The sequence below is a fragment of the Polypterus senegalus genome, unplaced genomic scaffold (assembly GCF_016835505.1).
Source record: "Polypterus senegalus isolate Bchr_013 unplaced genomic scaffold, ASM1683550v1 scaffold_5321, whole genome shotgun sequence".
Classification (NCBI taxonomy): domain Eukaryota; kingdom Metazoa; phylum Chordata; class Cladistia; order Polypteriformes; family Polypteridae; genus Polypterus; species Polypterus senegalus.
This window is the reverse complement of record NW_024383694.1, coordinates 1-17,868: the sequence shown is the minus strand read 5'-3', so window position 1 is coordinate 17,868 and position 17,868 is coordinate 1. Positions and strand designations below refer to the sequence as shown.

At 44.3% G+C, this 17,868-nt stretch overlaps 11 non-coding genes across 11 annotated transcripts; all 11 read right to left on the bottom strand.

Moving 5' to 3' along the window:
• Window positions 1-1,468: 1,468 nt before the first annotated feature.
• On the bottom strand, window positions 1,469-1,583 carry LOC120521574. Its single transcript, XR_005632154.1, has one exon. It is a non-coding gene; the product is annotated as a U5 spliceosomal RNA (small nuclear RNA).
• Window positions 1,584-2,974: 1,391 nt separating this feature from the next.
• Window positions 2,975-3,088, bottom strand: LOC120521578. The gene has a single exon (XR_005632158.1). It is a non-coding gene; the product is annotated as a U5 spliceosomal RNA (small nuclear RNA).
• Window positions 3,089-4,470: 1,382 nt separating this feature from the next.
• Window positions 4,471-4,585, bottom strand: LOC120521575. The gene has a single exon (XR_005632155.1). It is a non-coding gene; the product is annotated as a U5 spliceosomal RNA (small nuclear RNA).
• A 1,390-nt stretch (window positions 4,586-5,975) lies between these two features.
• On the bottom strand, window positions 5,976-6,089 carry LOC120521569. Its single transcript, XR_005632149.1, has one exon. It is a non-coding gene; the product is annotated as a U5 spliceosomal RNA (small nuclear RNA).
• Window positions 6,090-7,467: 1,378 nt separating this feature from the next.
• LOC120521571 lies at window positions 7,468-7,581 on the bottom strand. Its single transcript, XR_005632151.1, has one exon. It is a non-coding gene; the product is annotated as a U5 spliceosomal RNA (small nuclear RNA).
• Window positions 7,582-8,963: 1,382 nt separating this feature from the next.
• LOC120521577 lies at window positions 8,964-9,078 on the bottom strand. The gene has a single exon (XR_005632157.1). It is a non-coding gene; the product is annotated as a U5 spliceosomal RNA (small nuclear RNA).
• Window positions 9,079-10,458: 1,380 nt separating this feature from the next.
• On the bottom strand, window positions 10,459-10,571 carry LOC120521572. Its single transcript, XR_005632152.1, has one exon. It is a non-coding gene; the product is annotated as a U5 spliceosomal RNA (small nuclear RNA).
• A 1,379-nt stretch (window positions 10,572-11,950) lies between these two features.
• LOC120521573 lies at window positions 11,951-12,062 on the bottom strand. Its single transcript, XR_005632153.1, has one exon. It is a non-coding gene; the product is annotated as a U5 spliceosomal RNA (small nuclear RNA).
• Window positions 12,063-13,441: 1,379 nt separating this feature from the next.
• On the bottom strand, window positions 13,442-13,554 carry LOC120521570. The gene has a single exon (XR_005632150.1). It is a non-coding gene; the product is annotated as a U5 spliceosomal RNA (small nuclear RNA).
• A 1,376-nt stretch (window positions 13,555-14,930) lies between these two features.
• LOC120521576 lies at window positions 14,931-15,045 on the bottom strand. The gene has a single exon (XR_005632156.1). It is a non-coding gene; the product is annotated as a U5 spliceosomal RNA (small nuclear RNA).
• Window positions 15,046-16,431: 1,386 nt separating this feature from the next.
• On the bottom strand, window positions 16,432-16,547 carry LOC120521568. Its single transcript, XR_005632148.1, has one exon. It is a non-coding gene; the product is annotated as a U5 spliceosomal RNA (small nuclear RNA).
• Between the last annotated feature and the right edge of the window lie 1,321 nt (window positions 16,548-17,868).

The window sequence follows — 17,868 nt, the reverse complement described above, 5'->3', positions numbered from 1 at the left end:
TGTCAAAATTTTTGAGCTACCCTGGAAATCTTTAGTAAAGGCTAAAGATTTATTCGGGATGAAGGAACCCAGAGCATGTGTGTTGCGCAGAAGAAGAGAACACGGCCAGTGAGGCCATGCGGCTGACATGCACACCTTGTCAGACTTACAAAAAAACTGAAGGTAGAAGGTGAGCGCCAAAGGACAACTAGGTGAGGAGCACCAGAGAAGCATTAAAACAGTCGCAGCCAAAGGAATTTAGATTATATGGAACTGAATATGTTGAGTGTGCACACTCTGCAATGCATCATGGGTAGGGGCAAGAAACTCCCGCCCACCACCCAGAGATACAAAGAAACGCCACTTATGCTAATCAACATCTGAATTCTTGCAAGGCCTCTAGACAGAAGTCAGCTTGTCCTGGGTATCCATCGCTATTTCCACTTCTCCTGATTTTCCCGCCTCCTTGGGCGCAAAAGGGAACAACTGGAATAGACAATAGACACGTCCAGAGCTGGTGAATTCTTCTTTACACCAATGTCCAGACCGTGCTTGCCGATAGGGTTCTCTCATGTCACTTCAGGCCACTAGATGCACGAGAACCACACGATCGACTTCAAGGGTTAAGTGATCTATCGAGTGAAATCCTAATAGTGTGCAGACACTGGGTGGGCTCTCATTATTGAATCAGTCGAAATCTCAGAGGTGGGTTGGGACTTGGATGTCCTGTTTCACCCGGAAACTCTACAGATTGAGGCACGTGGCATCGCTTATGTCAGTGCAAAAGTGCAGTGTTTGGGAGGCAAGCCTTGGAGATCAAGTTAAACCTTGTATCGATGGCTACATTCAGGTCACACATTGAAAACAATATTATTTCCACGGAATTCAGAAATCAGCAGCAATCAACGGGGTACTTAAACGCCATGTCCTTTGATGCACATTTTTCCATTTTGCAAAATTTTCCTCAAAGAAGAGTGAAAGACAAAAATAAACAATTACAAACCAGGAATAACAAAGTCCTTCTCGGATACTCCCCGCTGATAAGATTTTTGAAGTGTTACCATGTTTAAAAAGTCTGAAGAATGGGAGATTTGGATTCAGCATATTACCTATGCTGTGCTTGCCACTGTTGAGAGTATGTAGCTGTGCCATCATCTGAAAGTTTTTCCAGAATCCCAAGGTATCTTCTGCATGGTTTTGTAAGAGATATGACCCGCAGCTAAAGATCTGCTTGTGTGCTTAGATAGCTTGACTTTATGTCTTCCCTCACACAAGGCAATTCGACTCCTTATCTTTAATATGCAGAGCGATGCGTACACAAGAGCGAGAGCCTGAAAACTCCCAAAGAATTACCCCGGAAAAAAAACTCACAGCAGATACCATCGCAAACCCTCTGAAATCCTACCTAAGAGTTACATGCAACATCAGTACGGTTAAACCAGGGGGAACAGAGACAGGAAAGACACAACTTCTTTTTAACCAGCTCAGAGAGCCTGTACGAAACAGGCTGTGCAAAAATCTTTGAGACTCTTTAACGGTCCTTCCACGGAAATCTTTAGTAAAAGGCTTAAAGATTTATTCGGGATGAAGGGAACCCAGAGCATGTGTGTTGCGTGCCAGGAAGAAGAGAACACGGCCAGTGAGGCTGAGCTGACATGCTACACCTTGTCAGACTTACAAAAAACTGAAGGTAGAAGGTGATGCCTAAAGGACAACTAGGTGAGGAGCACCAGAGAAGCATTAAAACAGTCGCAGCCAAAGGAATTTAGATTATATGGAACTGAATATGTTGAGTGTGCACACTCTGCAATGCATCATGGGTAGGGCAAGAAACTCCCCGCCCACCACCCAGAGATACAAAGAAACGCCACTTATGCTAATCAACATCTGAATTCTTGCAAGGCCTCTAGACAGAAGTCAGCTTGTCCTGGGTATCCATCGCTATTTCCACTTCTCCTGATTTTCCCGCTTCCTTGGGCCGCAAAAGGGAACAACTGGAATAGACAATAGACACGCCCAGAGCTGGTGAATTCTTCTTTACACCAATGTCCAGACCGCCTGTTTGCCGATAGGGTTCTCGCCATGTCACTTCAGGCCACTAGATGCACGAGAACCACACGATCGACTTCAAGGGTTAAGTGATCTATCGAAAGTGAAATCCTAATAGTGTGCAGACACTGGGTGGGCTCCTCATTATTGAATCAGTCGAAATCTCAGAGGTGGGTTGGGACTTGATGTCCTGTTTCACCCGAAACTCTACAGATTGAGGCACGGGCATCGCTATGTCAGTGCAAAAGTGCAGTGTTTGGGAGGCAAGCCTTGGAGATCAAGTTAAACCTTGTATCGATGGCTACATTCAGGTCACACATTGAAAACAATATTATTTCCACGGAATTCAGAAATCAGCAGCAATCAACGGGGTACTTAAACGCCATGTCCTTTGATGCACATTTTTCCATTTTGCAAAATTTTCCTCAAAGAAGAGTGAAAGACAAAAATAAACAATTACAAACCAGGAATAACAAAGTCCTTCTCGGATACTCCCCGCTGATAAGATTTTTGAAGTGTTACCCATGTTTAAAAGTCTGAAGAATGGGAGATTTGGATTCAGCATATTACCTATGCTGTGCTTGCCACTGTTGAGGTATGTAGCTGTGCCATCATCTGAAAGTTTTTCCAGAATCCCAAGGTATCTTCTGCATGGTTTTGTAAGAGATATGACCCGCAGCTAAAGATCTGCTTGTGTGCTTAGATAGCGAGCTTTATGTCTTCCTCACACAAGGCAATTCGATTCCTTATCTTTAATATGCAGAGCGTATGCACACAAGAGCGAGAGCCCTGAAAACTCCCAAAGAATTACCCCCGAAAAAACTCACAGCAGATACCATCGCAAACCCTCTGAAATCCTACCTAAGAGTTACATGCAACATCAGTATGGTTAAACCAGGGGGAACAGAGACAGGAAAGACACAACTTCTTTTTTAACCAGCTCAGAGAGCCTGTACGAAACAGGCTGTGCAAAAATTCTTTGAGACTCTTTAACGTCCTTCCACGGAAATCTTTAGTAAAAGGCGAAAGATTTATTCGGGATGAAGGGAACCCAGAGCATGTGTGTTGCGGCCAGGAAGAAGAGAACACGGCCAGTGAGGCCTGCGCAGCTGACATGCACACCTTGTCAGACTTACAAAAAACTGAAGGTAGAAGGTGAGCCAAAGGACAACTAGGTGAGGAGCACCAGAGAAGCATTAAAACAGTCGCAGCCAAAGGAATTTAGATTATATGGAACTGAATATGTTGAGTGTGCACACTCTGCAATGCATCATGGGTAGGGCAAGAAACTCCCCCCCACCACCCAGAGATACAAAGAAACGCCACTTATGCTAATCAACATCTGAATTTTGCAAGGCCTCTAGACAGAAGTCAGCTTGTCCTGGGTATCCATCGCTATTTCCACTTCTCCTGATTTTCCCGCTTCCTTGGGCCGCAAAAGGGAACAACTGAATAGACAATAGACACGCCCAGAGCTGGTGAATTCTTCTTTACACCAATGTCCAGACCGGTTTGCCGATAGGGTTCTCGCCATGTCACTTCAGGCCACTAGATGCAGAGAACCACACGATCGACTTCAAGGGTTAAGTGATCTATCGAGTGAAATCCTAATAGTGTGCAGACACTGGGTGGGCTCCTCATTATTGAATCAGTCGAAATCTCAGAGGTGGGTTGGGACTTGATGTCCTGTTTCACCCGAAACTCTACAGATTGAGGCACGTGGCATCGCTATGTCAGTGCAAAAGTGCAGTGTTTGGGAGGCAAGCCTTGAGATCAAGTTAAACCTTGTATCGATGGCTACATTCAGGTCACACATTGAAAACAATATTATTTCCACGGAATTCAGAAATCAGCAGCAATCAACGGGGTACTTAAACGCCATGTCCTTTGATGCACATTTTTCCATTTTGCAAAATTTTCCTCAAAGAAGAGTGAAAGACAAAAATAAACAATTACAAACCAGGAATAACAAAGTCCTTCTCGGATACTCCCCGCTGATAAGATTTTTGAAGTGTTACCCATGTTTAAAAGTCTGAAGAATGGGAGATTTGATTCAGCATATTACCTATGCTGTGCTTGCCACTGTTGAGGTATGTAGCTGTGCCATCATCTGAAAGTTTTTCCAGAATCCCAAGGTATCTTCTGCATGGTTTTGTAAGAGATATGACCCGCAGCTAAAGATCTGCTTGTGTGCTTAGATAGCGAGCTTTATGTCTTCCTCACACAAGGCAATTCGATTCCTTATCTTTAATATGCAGAGCGCATGCATACAAGAGCTTAGAGCCCTGAAAACTCCCAAAGAATTACCCCGAAAAAAACTCACAGCAGATACCATCGCGAAACCCTCTGAAATCCTACCTAAGAGTTACATGCAACATCAGTACGGTTAAACCAGGGGGAACAGAGACAGGAAAGACACAACTTCTTTTTAACCAGCTCAGAGAGCCTGTACTAAACAGGCTGTGCAAAAATTCTTTGAGACTCTTTAACGGTCCTTCCACGGAAATCTTTAGTAAAAGGCGAAAGATTTATTCGGGATGAAGGGAACCCAGAGCATGTGTGTTGCGGCCAGGAAGAAGAGAACACGGCCAGTGAGGCTCAAGCGCAGCTGACATGCACACCTTGTCAGACTTACAAAAAACTGAAGGTAGAAGGTGAGCCAAAGGACAACTAGGTGAGGAGCACCAGAGAAGCATTAAAACAGTCGCAGCCAAAGGAATTTAGATTATATGGAACTGAATATGTTGAGTGTGCACACTCTGCAATGCATCATGGGTAGGGGCAAGAAACTCCCCGCCCACCACCCAGAGATACAAAGAAACGCCACTTATGCTAATCAACATCTGAATTCTTGCAAGGCCTCTAGACAGAAGTCAGCTTGTCCTGGGTATCCATCGCTATTTCCACTTCTCCTGATTTTCCCGCTTCCTTGGGCCGCAAAAGGGAACAACTGAATAGACAATAGACACGCCCAGAGCTGGTGAATTCTTCTTTACACCAATGTCCAGACCGGTGCTTGCCGATAGGGTTCTCGCCATGTCACTTCAGGCCACTAGATGCACGAGAACCACACGATCGACTTCAAGGGTTAAGTGATCTATCGAGTGAAATCCTAATAGTGTGCAGACACTGGGTGGGCTCCTCATTATTGAATCAGTCGAAATCTCAGAGGTGGGTTGGGACTTGATGTCCTGTTTCACCCGAAACTCTACAGATTGAGGCACGTGGCATCGCTATGTCAGTGCAAAAGTGCAGTGTTTGGGAGGCAAGCCTTGGAGATCAAGTTAAACCTTGTATCGATGGCTACATTCAGGTCACACATTGAAAACAATATTATTTCCACGGAATTCAGAAATCAGCAGCAATCAACGGGGTACTTAAACGCCATGTCCTTTGATGCACATTTTTCCATTTTGCAAAATTTTCCTCAAAGAAGAGTGAAAGACAAAAATAAACAATTACAAACCAGGAATAACAAAGTCCTTCTCGGATACTCCCCGCTGATAAGATTTTTGAAGTGTTACCCATGTTTAAAAGTCTGAAGAATGGGAGATTTGGATTCAGCATATTACCTATGCTGTGCTTGCCACTGTTGAGGTATGTAGCTGTGCCATCATCTGAAAGTTTTTCCAGAATCCCAAGGTATCTTCTGCATGGTTTTGTAAGAGATATGACCCGCAGCTAAAGATCTGCTTGTGTGCTTAGATAGCGAAGCTTTATGTCTTCCTCACACAAGGCAATTCGATTCCTTATCTTTAATATGCAGAGCGCATACACAAGAGCGTAGAGCCCTGAAAACTCCCAAAGAATTACCCCGGAAAAAAAACTCACAGCAGATACCATCGCAAACCCTCTGAAATCCTACCTAAGAGTTACATGCAACATCAGTAATGGGTTAAACCAGGGGAACAGAGACAGGAAAGACACAACTTTTTAACCAGCTCAGAGAGCCTGTACGAAACAGGCTGTGCAAAAATTCTTGAGACTCTTTAACGGTCCTTCCACGGAAATCTTTAGTAAAAGGCTAAAGATTTATTCGGGATGAAGGGAACCCAGAGCATGTGTGTTGCGCCAGGAAGAAGAGAACACGCCAGTGAGGCTCGCAGCTGACATGCTACACCTTGTCAGACTTACAAAAAACTGAAGGTAGAAGGTGAGCCAAAGGACAACTAGGTGAGGAGCACCAGAGAAGCATTAAAACAGTCGCAGCCAAAGGAATTTAGATTATATGGAACTGAATATGTTGAGTGTGCACACTCTGCAATGCATCATGGGTAGGGGCAAGAAACCCCGCCCACCACCCAGAGATACAAAGAAACGCCACTTATGCTAATCAACATCTGAATTTTGCAAGGCCTCTAGACAGAAGTCAGCTTGTCCTGTATCCATCGCTATTTCCACTTCTCCTGATTTTCCCGCCTTGGGCCGCAAAAGGGAACAACTGAATAGACAATAGACACGCCCAGAGCTGGTGAATTCTTCTTTACACCAATGTCCAGACCGCGCTTGCCGATAGGGTTCTCGCCATGTCACTTCAGGCCACTAGATGCACGAGAACCACACGATCGACTTCAAGGGTTAAGTGATCTATCGAGTGAAATCCTAATAGTGTGCAGACACTGGGTGGGCTCCTCATTATTGAATCAGTCGAAATCTCAGAGGTGGGTTGGGACTTGATGTCCTGTTTCACCCGAAACTCTACAGATTGAGGCACGTGGCATCGCTGCTATGTCAGTGCAAAAGTGCAGTGTTTGGGAGGCAAGCCTTGGAGATCAAGTTAAACCTTGTATCGATGGCTACATTCAGGTCACACATTGAAAACAATATTATTTCCACGGAATTCAGAAATCAGCAGCAATCAACGGGGTACTTAAACGCCATGTCCTTTGATGCACATTTTTCCATTTTGCAAAATTTTCCTCAAAGAAGAGTGAAAGACAAAAATAAACAATTACAAACCAGGAATAACAAAGTCCTTCTCGGATACTCCCCGCTGATAAGATTTTTGAAGTGTTACCCATGTTTAAAAGTCTGAAGAATGGGAGATTTGATTCAGCATATTACCTATGCTGTGCTTGCCACTGTTGAGGTATGTAGCTGTGCCATCATCTGAAAGTTTTTCCAGAATCCCAAGGTATCTTCTGCATGGTTTTGTAAGAGATATGACCCGCAGCTAAAGATCTGCTTGTGTGCTTAGATAGCGAGCTTTATGTCTTCCTCACACAAGGCAATTCGATTCCTTATCTTTAATATGCAGAGCGTGCATACACAAGAGCGAGAGCCCTGAAAACTCCCAAAGAATTACCCCGGAAAAAACTCACAGCAGATACCATCGCAAACCCTCTGAAATCCTACCTAAGAGTTACATGCAACATCAGTACGGTTAAACCAGGGGGAACAGAGACAGGAAAGACACAACTTTTTTTAACCAAGCTCAGAGAGCCTGTACTAAACAGGCTGTGCAAAATTCTTTGAGACTCTTTAACGGTCCTTCCACGGAAATCTTTAGTAAAAGGCTAAAGATTTATTCGGGATGAAGGGAACCCAGAGCATGTGTGTTGCGTGCCAGGAAGAAGAGAACACGCCAGTGAGGCTCTGCGAGCTGACATGCACACCTTGTCAGACTTACAAAAAAACTGAAGGTAGAAGGTGAGCGCCAAAGGACAACTAGGTGAGGAGCACCAGAGAAGCATTAAAACAGTCGCAGCCAAAGGAATTTAGATTATATGGAACTGAATATGTTGAGTGTGCACACTCTGCAATGCATCATGGGTAGGGGCAAGAAACCCCGCCCACCACCCAGAGATACGAAGAAACGCCACTTATGCTAATCAACATCTGAATTCTTGCAAGGCCTCTAGACAGAAGTCAGCTTGTCCTGGTATCCATCGCTATTTCCACTTCTCCTGATTTTCCCGCCTCTTGGGCCGCAAAAGGGAACAACTGAATAGACAATAGACACGCCCAGAGCTGGTGAATTCTTCTTTACACCAATGTCCAGACCGTGCTTGCCGATAGGGTTCTCGTCATGTCACTTCAGGCCACTAGATGCACGAGAACCACACGATCGACTTCAAGGGTTAAGTGATCTATCGAAAGTGAAATCCTAATAGTGTGCAGACACTGGGTGGGCTCTCATTATTGAATCAGTCGAAATCTCAGAGGTGGGTTGGGACTTGATGTCCTGTTTCACCCGAAACTCTACAGATTGAGGCACGTGGCATCGCTATGTCAGTGCAAAAGTGCAGTGTTTGGGAGGCAAGCCTTGAGATCAAGTTAAACCTTGTATCGATGGCTACATTCAGGTCACACATTGAAAACAATATTATTTCCACGGAATTCAGAAATCAGCAGCAATCAACGGGGTACTTAAACGCCATGTCCTTTGATGCACATTTTTCCATTTTGCAAAATTTTCCTCAAAGAAGAGTGAAAGACAAAATAAACAATTACAAACCAGGAATAACAAAGTCCTTCTCGGATACTCCCGCTGATAAGATTTTTGAAGTGTTACCCATGTTTAAAAGTCTGAAGAATGGGAGATTTGATTCAGCATATTACCTATGCTGTGCTTGCCACTGTTGAGGTATGTAGCTGTGCCATCATCTGAAAGTTTTTCCAGAATCCCAAGGTATCTTCTGCATGGTTTTGTAAGAGATATGACCCGCAGCTAAAGATCTGCTTGTGTGCTTAGATAGCGAGCTTTATGTCTTCCTCACACAAGGCAATTCGATTCCTTATCTTTAATATGCAGAGCGCATGCATACAAGAGCGTAGAGCCCTGAAAACTCCCAAAGAATTACCCCGAAAAAACTCACAGCAGATACCATCGCAAACCCTCTGAAATCCTACCTAAGAGTTACATGCAACATCAGTACGGTTAAACCAGGGGAACAGAGACAGGAAAGACACAACTTCTTTTTAACCAGCTCAGAGAGCCTGTACGAAACAGGCTGTGCAAAAATTCTTTGAGACTCTTTAACGGTCCTCCCACGGAAATCTTTAGTAAAAGGCTAAAGATTTATTCGGGATGAAGGGAACCCAGAGCATGTGTGTTGCGCCAGGAAGAAGAGAACACGGCCAGTGAGGCTCAAGAGCTGACATGCACACCTTGTCAGACTTACAAAAACTGAAGGTAGAAGGTGAGCCCAAAGGACAACTAGGTGAGGAGCACCAGAGAAGCATTAAAACAGTCGCAGCCAAAGGAATTTAGATTATATGGAACTGAATATGTTGAGTGTGCACACTCTGCAATGCATCATGGGTAGGCAAGAAACTCCCCGCCCACCACCCAGAGATACAAAGAAACGCCACTTATGCTAATCAACATCTGAATTCTTGCAAGGCCTCTAGACAGAAGTCAGCTTGTCCTGGGTATCCATCGCTATTTCCACTTCTCCTGATTTTCCCGCCTTTGGGCCGCAAAAGGGAACAACTGAATAGACAATAGACACGCCCAGAGCTGGTGAATTCTTCTTACACCAATGTCCAGACCGTGTTTGCCGATAGGGTTCTCGCCATGTCACTTCAGGCCACTAGATGCACGAGAACCACACGATCGACTTCAAGGGTTAAGTGATCTATCGAGTGAAATCCTAATAGTGTGCAGACACTGGGTGGGCCTCATTATTGAATCAGTCGAAATCTCAGAGGTGGGTTGGGACTTGATGTCCTGTTTCACCCGAAACTCTACAGATTGAGGCACGTGGCATCGCTATGTCAGTGCAAAAGTGCAGTGTTTGGGAGGCAAGCCTTGAGATCAAGTTAAACCTTGTATCGATGGCTACATTCAGGTCACACATTGAAAACAATATTATTTCCACGGAATTCAGAAATCAGCAGCAATCAACGGGGTACTTAAACGCCATGTCCTTTGATGCACATTTTTCCATTTTGCAAAATTTTCCTCAAAGAAGAGTGATAGACAAAATAAACAATTACAAACCAGGAATAACAAAGTCCTTCTCGGATACTCCCGCTGATAAGATTTTTGAAGTGTTACCATGTTTAAAAGTCTGAAGAATGGGAGATTTGGATTCAGCATATTACCTATGCTGTGCTTGCCACTGTTGAGGTATGTAGCTGTGCCATCATCTGAAAGTTTTTCCAGAATCCCAAGGTATCTTCTGCATGGTTTTGTAAGAGATATGACCCGCAGCTAAAGATCTGCTTGTGTGCTTAGATAGCAAGCTTTATGTCTTCCTCACACAAGGCAATTCGATTCCTTATCTTTAATATGCAGAGCGTGCAGTGACACAAGAGCGTAGAGCCCTGAAAACTCCCAAAGAATTACCCCGGAAAAAAACTCACAGCAGATACCATCGCAAACCCTCTGAAATCCTACCTAAGAGTTACATGCAACATCAGTAACGGTTAAACCAGGGGAACAGAGACAGGAAAGACACAACTTCTTTTTTAACTAAGCTCAGAGAGCCTGTACTAAACAGGCTGTGCAAAAATTCTTTGAGACTCTTTAACGGTCCTTCCACGGAAATCTTTAGTAAAGGCTAAAGATTTATTCGGGATGAAGGAACCCAGAGCATGTGTGTTGCGCCAGGAAGAAGAGAACACGCCAGTGAGGCCTGGGCGCAGCTGACATGCCGACACCTTGTCAGACTTACAAAAAACTGAAGGTAGAAGGTGAGCCTAAAGGACAACTAGGTGAGGAGCACCAGAGAAGCATTAAAACAGTCGCAGCCAAAGGAATTTAGATTATATGGAACTGAATATGTTGAGTGTGCACACTCTGCAATGCATCATGGGTAGGCAAGAAACTCCCGCCCACCACCCAGAGATACAAAGAAACGCCACTTATGCTAATCAACATCTGAATTCTTGCAAGGCCTCTAGACAGAAGTCAGCTTGTCCTGGGTATCCATCGCTATTTCCACTTCTCCTGATTTTCCCGCGCCTTGGGCCGCAAAAGGGAACAACTGAATAGACAATAGACACGTCCAGAGCTGGTGAATTCTTCTTTACACCAATGTCCAGACCGTGCTTGCCGATAGGGTTCTCGCCATGTCACTTCAGGCCACTAGATGCACGAACCACACGATCGACTTCAAGGGTTAAGTGATCTATCGAAAGTGAAATCCTAATAGTGTGCAGACACTGGGTGGGCCTCATTATTGAATCAGTCGAAATCTCAGAGGTGGGCTGGGACTTGATGTCCTGTTTCACCCGAAACTCTACAGATTGAGGCACGGCATCGCTATGTCAGTGCAAAAGTGCAGTGTTTGGGAGGCAAGCCTTGGAGATCAAGTTAAACCTTGTATCGATGGCTACATTCAGGTCACACATTGAAAACAATATTATTTCCACGGAATTCAGAAATCAGCAGCAATCAACGGGTACTTAACGCCATGTCCTTTGATGCACATTTTTCCATTTTGCAAAATTTTCCTCAAAGAAGAGTGAAAGACAAAAATAAACAATTACAAACCAGGAATAACAAAGTCCTTCTCGGATACTCCCCGCTGATAAGATTTTTGAAGTGTTACCATGTTTAAAAAGTCTGAAGAATGGGAGATTTGGATTCAGCATATTACCTATGCTGTGCTTGCCACTGTTGAGGTATGTAGCTGTGCCATCATCTGAAAGTTTTTCCAGAATCCCAAGGTATCTTCTGCATGGTTTTGTAAGAGATATGACCCGAGCTAAAGATCTGCTTGTGTGCTTAGATAGCGAAGCTTTATGTCTTCCTCACACAAGGCAATTCGATCTCTTATCTTTTATATGCAGAGCGTATACAAGAGCCGTAGAGCCCTGAAAACTCCCAAAGAATTACCCCGGAAAAAAAACTCACAGCAGATACCATCGCAAACCCTCTGAAATCCTACCTAAGAGTTACATGCAACATCAGTACGGTTAAACCAGGGGGAACAGAGACAGGAAAGACACAACTTTTTTTAACAAGCTCAGAGAGCCTGTACAAAACAGGCTGTGCAAAAATTTTGAGACTCTTTAACGGTCCTTCCACGAAATCTTTAGTAAAAGGCTAAAGATTTATTCGGGATGAAGGGAACCCAGAGCATGTGTTATGGCCAGGAAGAAGAGAACACGGCCAGTGAGGCCTGCGCAGCTGACATGCGACACCTTGTCAGACTTACAAAAAAACTGAAGGTAGAAGGTGAGCGCCAAAGGACAACTAGGTGAGGAGCACCAGAGAAGCATTAAAACAGTCGCAGCCAAAGGAATTTAGATTATATGGAACTGAATATGTTGAGTGTGCACACTCTGCAATGCATCAGTAGGGGCAAGAAACTCCCGCCCACCACCCAGAGAGATACAAAGAAACGCCACTTATGCTAATCAACATCTGAATTCTTGCAAGGCCTCTAGACAGAAGTCAGCTTGTCCTGGGTATCCATCGCTATTTCCACTTCTCCTGATTTTCCCGCTTCCTTGGCCGCAAAAGGGAACAACTGAATAGACAATAGACACGCCCAGAGCTGGTGAATTCTTCTTTTACACCAATGTCCAGACCGGTTGCCGATAGGGTTCTGCCATGTCACCTAGGCCACTAGATGCACGAGAACCACACGATCGACTTCAAGGGTTAAGTGATCTATCGAAAGTGAAATCCCTACAGTGTGCAGACACTGGGTGGGCTCCTCATTATTGAATCAGTCGAAATCTCAGAGGTGGGTTGGGACTTGATGTCCTGTTTCACCCGGAAACTCTACAGATTGAGGCACGGCACTAAGTATGTCAGTGCAAAGTGCAGTGTTTGGGAGGCAAGCCTTGAGATCAAGTTAAACCTTGTATCGATGGCTATTCAGGTCACACATTGAAAACATATTATTTCCACGAATTCAGAAATCAGCAGCAATCAACGGGGTACTTAAACGCCATGTCCTTTGATGCACATTTTTCCATTTTGCAAAATTTTCCTCAAAGAAGAGTGAAAGACAAAAATAAACAATTACAAACCAGGAATAACAAAGTCCTTCTCGGATACTCCCCGCTGATAAGATTTTTGAAGTGTTACCCATGTTTAAAAGTCTGAAGAATGGGAGATTTGGATTCAGCATATTACCTATGCTGTGCTTGCCACTGTTGAGGTATGTAGCTGTGCCATCATCTGAAAGTTTTTCCAGAATCCCAAGGTATCTTCTGCATGGTTTTGTAAGAGATATGACCCGAGCTAAAGATCTGCTTGTGTGCTTAGATAGCGAGCTTTATGTCTTCCTCACACAAGGCAATTCGATTCCTTATCTTTAATATGCAGAGCGTTGCACACAAGAGCGAGAGCCCTGAAAACTCCCAAAGAATTACCCCGGAAAAAAAACTCACAGCAGATACCATCGCAAACCCTCTGAAATCCTACCTAAGAGTTACATGCAACATCAGTACGGTTAAACCAGGGGGAACAGAGACAGGAAAGACACAACTTCTTTTTAACCAGCTCAGAGAGCCTGTAAAAACAGGCTGTGCAAAAATTCTTTGAGACTCTTTAACGGTCCTTCCACGGAAATCTTTAGTAAAAGGCAAAGATTTATTCGGGATGAAGGGAACCCAGAGCATGTGTGTTGCGGCCAGGAAGAAGAGAACACGGCCAGTGAGGCCTCGAGCTGACATGCAACACCTTGTCAGACTTACAAAAAACTGAAGGTAGAAGGTGAGCCAAAGGACAACTAGGTGAGGAGCACCAGAGAAGCATTAAAACAGTCGCAGCCAAAGGAATTTAGATTATATGGAACTGAATATGTTGAGTGTGCACACTCTGCAATGCATCATGGGTAGGGCAAGAAACTCCCGCCCACCACCCAGAGATACAAAGAAACGCCACTTATGCTAATCAACATCTGAATTCTTGCAAGGCCTCTAGACAGAAGTCAGCTTGTCCTGGGTATCCATCGCTATTTCCACTTCTCCTGATTTTCCCGCCTCCTTGGGCCGCAAAAGGGAACAACTGGAATAGACAATAGACACGCCCAGAGCTGGTGAATTCTTCTTTACACCAATGTCCAGACCGTGTTGCCGATAGGGTTCTCGCATGTCACTTCAGGCCACTAGATGCACGAGAACCACACGATCGACTTCAAGGGTTAAGTGATCTATCGAGTGAAATCCTAATAGTGTGCAGACACTGGGTGGGCTCCTCATTATTGAATCAGTCGAAATCTCAGAGGTGGGTTGGGACTTGATGTCCTGTTTCACCCGAAACTCTACAGATTGAGGCACGCGGCATCGCGTATGTCAGTGCAAAAGTGCAGTGTTTGGGAGGCAAGCCTTGGAGATCAAGTTAAACCTTGTATCGATGGCTACATTCAGGTCACACATTGAAAACAATATTATTTCCACGGAATTCAGAAATCAGCAGCAATCAACGGGTACTTAAACGCCATGTCCTTTGATGCACATTTTCCATTTTGCAAAATTTTCCTCAAAGAAGAGTGAAAGACAAAAATAAACAATTACAAACCAGGAATAACAAAGTCCTTCTCGATACTCCCGCTGATAAGATTTTTGAAGTGTTACCCATGTTTAAAAGTCTGAAGAATGGGAGATTTGATTCAGCATATTACCTATGCTGTGCTTGCCACTGTTGAGGTATGTAGCTGTGCCATCATCTGAAAGTTTTCCAGAATCCCAAGGTATCTTCTGCATGGTTTTGTAAGAGATATGACCCGCAGCTAAAGATCTGCTTGTGTGCTTAGATAGCGAGCTTTATGTCTTCCTCACACAAGGCAATTCGATTCCTTATCTTTAATATGCAGAGCTGTGCATACAAGAGCGAGAGCCCTGAAAACTCCCAAAGAATTACCCCGAAAAAACTCACAGCAGATACCATCGCAAACCCTCTGAAATCCTACCTAAGAGTTACATGCAACATCAGTACGGTTAAACCAGGGGAACAGAGACAGGAAAGACACAACTTCTTTTTAACTAAGCTCAGAGAGCCTGTACGAAACAGGCTGTGCAAAAATTCTTTGAGACTCTTTAACGGTCCTTCCACGGAAATCTTTAGTAAAAGGCGAAAGATTTATTCGGGATGAAGGGAACCCAGAGCATGTGTGTTGGCCAGGGAAAAAGAGAACACGGGCCCGTGAGGCCTGCGCAGCTGACATGCGACACCTTGTCAGACTTACAAAAACTGAAGGTAGAAGGTGAGCCAAAGGACAACTAGGTGAGGAGCACCAGAGAAGCATTAAAACAGTCGCAGCCAAAGGAATTTAGATTATATGGAACTGAATATGTTGAGTGTGCACACTCTGCAATGCATCATGGGTAGGGCAAGAAACTCCCCGCCCACCACCCAGAGATACAAAGAAACGCCACTTATGCTAATCAACATCTGAATTTTGCAAGGCCTCTAGACAGAAGTCAGCTTGTCCTGGTATCCATCGCTATTTCCACTTCTCCTGATTTTCCCGCTTCTTGGGCCGCAAAAGGGAACAACTGAATAGACAATAGACACGCCCAGAGCTGGTGAATTCTTCTTTACACCAATGTCCAGACCGGTTGCCGATAGGGTTCTCGCCATGTCACTTCAGGCCACTAGATGCACGAGAACCACACGATCGACTTCAAGGGTTAAGTGATCTATCGAGTGAAATCCTAATAGTGTGCAGACACTGGGTGGGCTCTCATTATTGAATCAGTCGAAATCTCAGAGGTGGGTTGGGACTTGATGTCCTGTTTCACCCGGAAACTCTACAGATTGAGGCACGTGGCATCGCTTATGTCAGTGCAAAAGTGCAGTGTTTGGGAGGCAAGCCTTGGAGATCAAGTTAAACCTTGTATCGATGGCTACATTCAGGTCACACATTGAAAACAATATTATTTCCACGGAATTCAGAAATCAGCAGCAATCAACGGGGTACTTAAACGCCATGTCCTTTGATGCACATTTTTCCATTTTGCAAAATTTTCCTCAAAGAAGAGTGAAAGACAAAAATAAACAATTACAAACCAGGAATAACAAAGTCCTTCTCGGATACTCCCCGCTGATAAGATTTTTGAAGTGTTACCCATGTTTAAAAGTCTGAAGAATGGGAGATTTGATTCAGCATATTACCTATGCTGTGCTTGCCACTGTTGAGGTATGTAGCTGTGCCATCATCTGAAAGTTTTTCCAGAATCCCAAGGTATCTTCTGCATGGTTTTGTAAGAGATATGACCCGCAGCTAAAGATCTGCTTGTGTGCTTAGATAGCGAGCTTTATGTCTTCCTCACACAAGGCAATTCGATTCCTTATCTTTAATATGCAGAGCGTGCGTACACAAGAGCGAGAGCCCTGAAAACTCCCAAAGAATTACCCCGGAAAAAAAACTCACAGCAGATACCATCGCAAACCCTCTGAAATCCTACCTAAGAGTTACATGCAACATCAGTACGGTTAAACCAGGGGGAACAGAGACAGGAAAGACACAACTTCTTTTTTTAACCAAGCTCAGAGAGCCTGTACGAAACAGGCTGTGCAAAAATTCTTTGAGACTCTTTAACGGTCCTCTCCACGGAAATCTTTAGTAAAAGGCGAAAGATTTATTCGGGATGAAGGGAACCCAGAGCATGTGTGTTGGCCAGGAAGAAGAGAACACGCCAGTGAGGCCTGCGCAGCTGACATGCACACCTTGTCAGACTTACAAAAAACTGAAGGTAGAAGGTGAGCCAAAGGACAACTAGGTGAGGAGCACCAGAGAAGCATTAAAACAGTCGCAGCCAAAGGAATTTAGATTATATGGAACTGAATATGTTGAGTGTGCACACTCTGCAATGCATCATGGGTAGGGCAAGAAACTCCCGCCCACCACCCAGAGATACAAAGAAACGCCACTTATGCTAATCAACATCTGAATTCTTGCAAGGCCTCTAGACAGAAGTCAGCTTGTCCTGGTATCCATCGCTATTTCCACTTCTCCTGATTTTCCCGCTCCTTGGGCCGCAAAAGGGAACAACTGGAATAGACAATAGACACGTCCAGAGCTGGTGAATTCTTCTTTACACCAATGTCCAGACCGTGCTTGCCGATAGGGTTCTCGCATGTCACTTCAGGCCACTAGATGCACGAGAACCACACGATCGACTTCAAGGGTTAAGTGATCTATCGAGTGAAATCCTAATAGTGTGCAGACACTGGGTGGGCTCCTCATTATTGAATCAGTCGAAATCTCAGAGGTGGGTTGGGACTTGGATGTCCTGTTTCACCCGAAACTCTACAGATTGAGGCACGTGGCATCGCGTATGTCAGTGCAAAAGTGCAGTGTTTGGGAGGCAAGCCTTGGAGATCAAGTTAAACCTTGTATCGATGGCTACATTCAGGTCACACATTGAAAACAATATTATTTCCACGGAATTCAGAAATCAGCAGCAATCAACGGGGTACTTAAACGCCATGTCCTTTGATGCACATTTTTCCATTTTGCAAAATTTTCCTCAAAGAAGAGTGAAAGACAAAATAAACAATTACAAACCAGGAATAACAAAGTCCTTCTCGGATACTCCCGCTGATAAGATTTTTGAAGTGTTACCCATGTTTAAAAGTCTGAAGAATGGGAGATTTGATTCAGCATATTACCTATGCTGTGCTTGCCACTGTTGAGGTATGTAGCTGTGCCATCATCTGAAAGTTTTTCCAGAATCCCAAGGTATCTTCTGCATGGTTTTGTAAGAGATATGACCCGAGCTAAAGATCTGCTTGTGTGCTTAGATAGCGAGCTTTATGTCTTCCTCACACAAGGCAATTCGATTCCTTATCTTTAATATGCAGAGCGTCATTACAAGAGCAGAGCCCTGAAACTCCCAAAGAATTACCCCGAAAAAACTCACAGCAGATACCATAACCCCTGACAAGTAACCTTGGAACATCCTGTACGCGTCAATCTTTGAGATTTT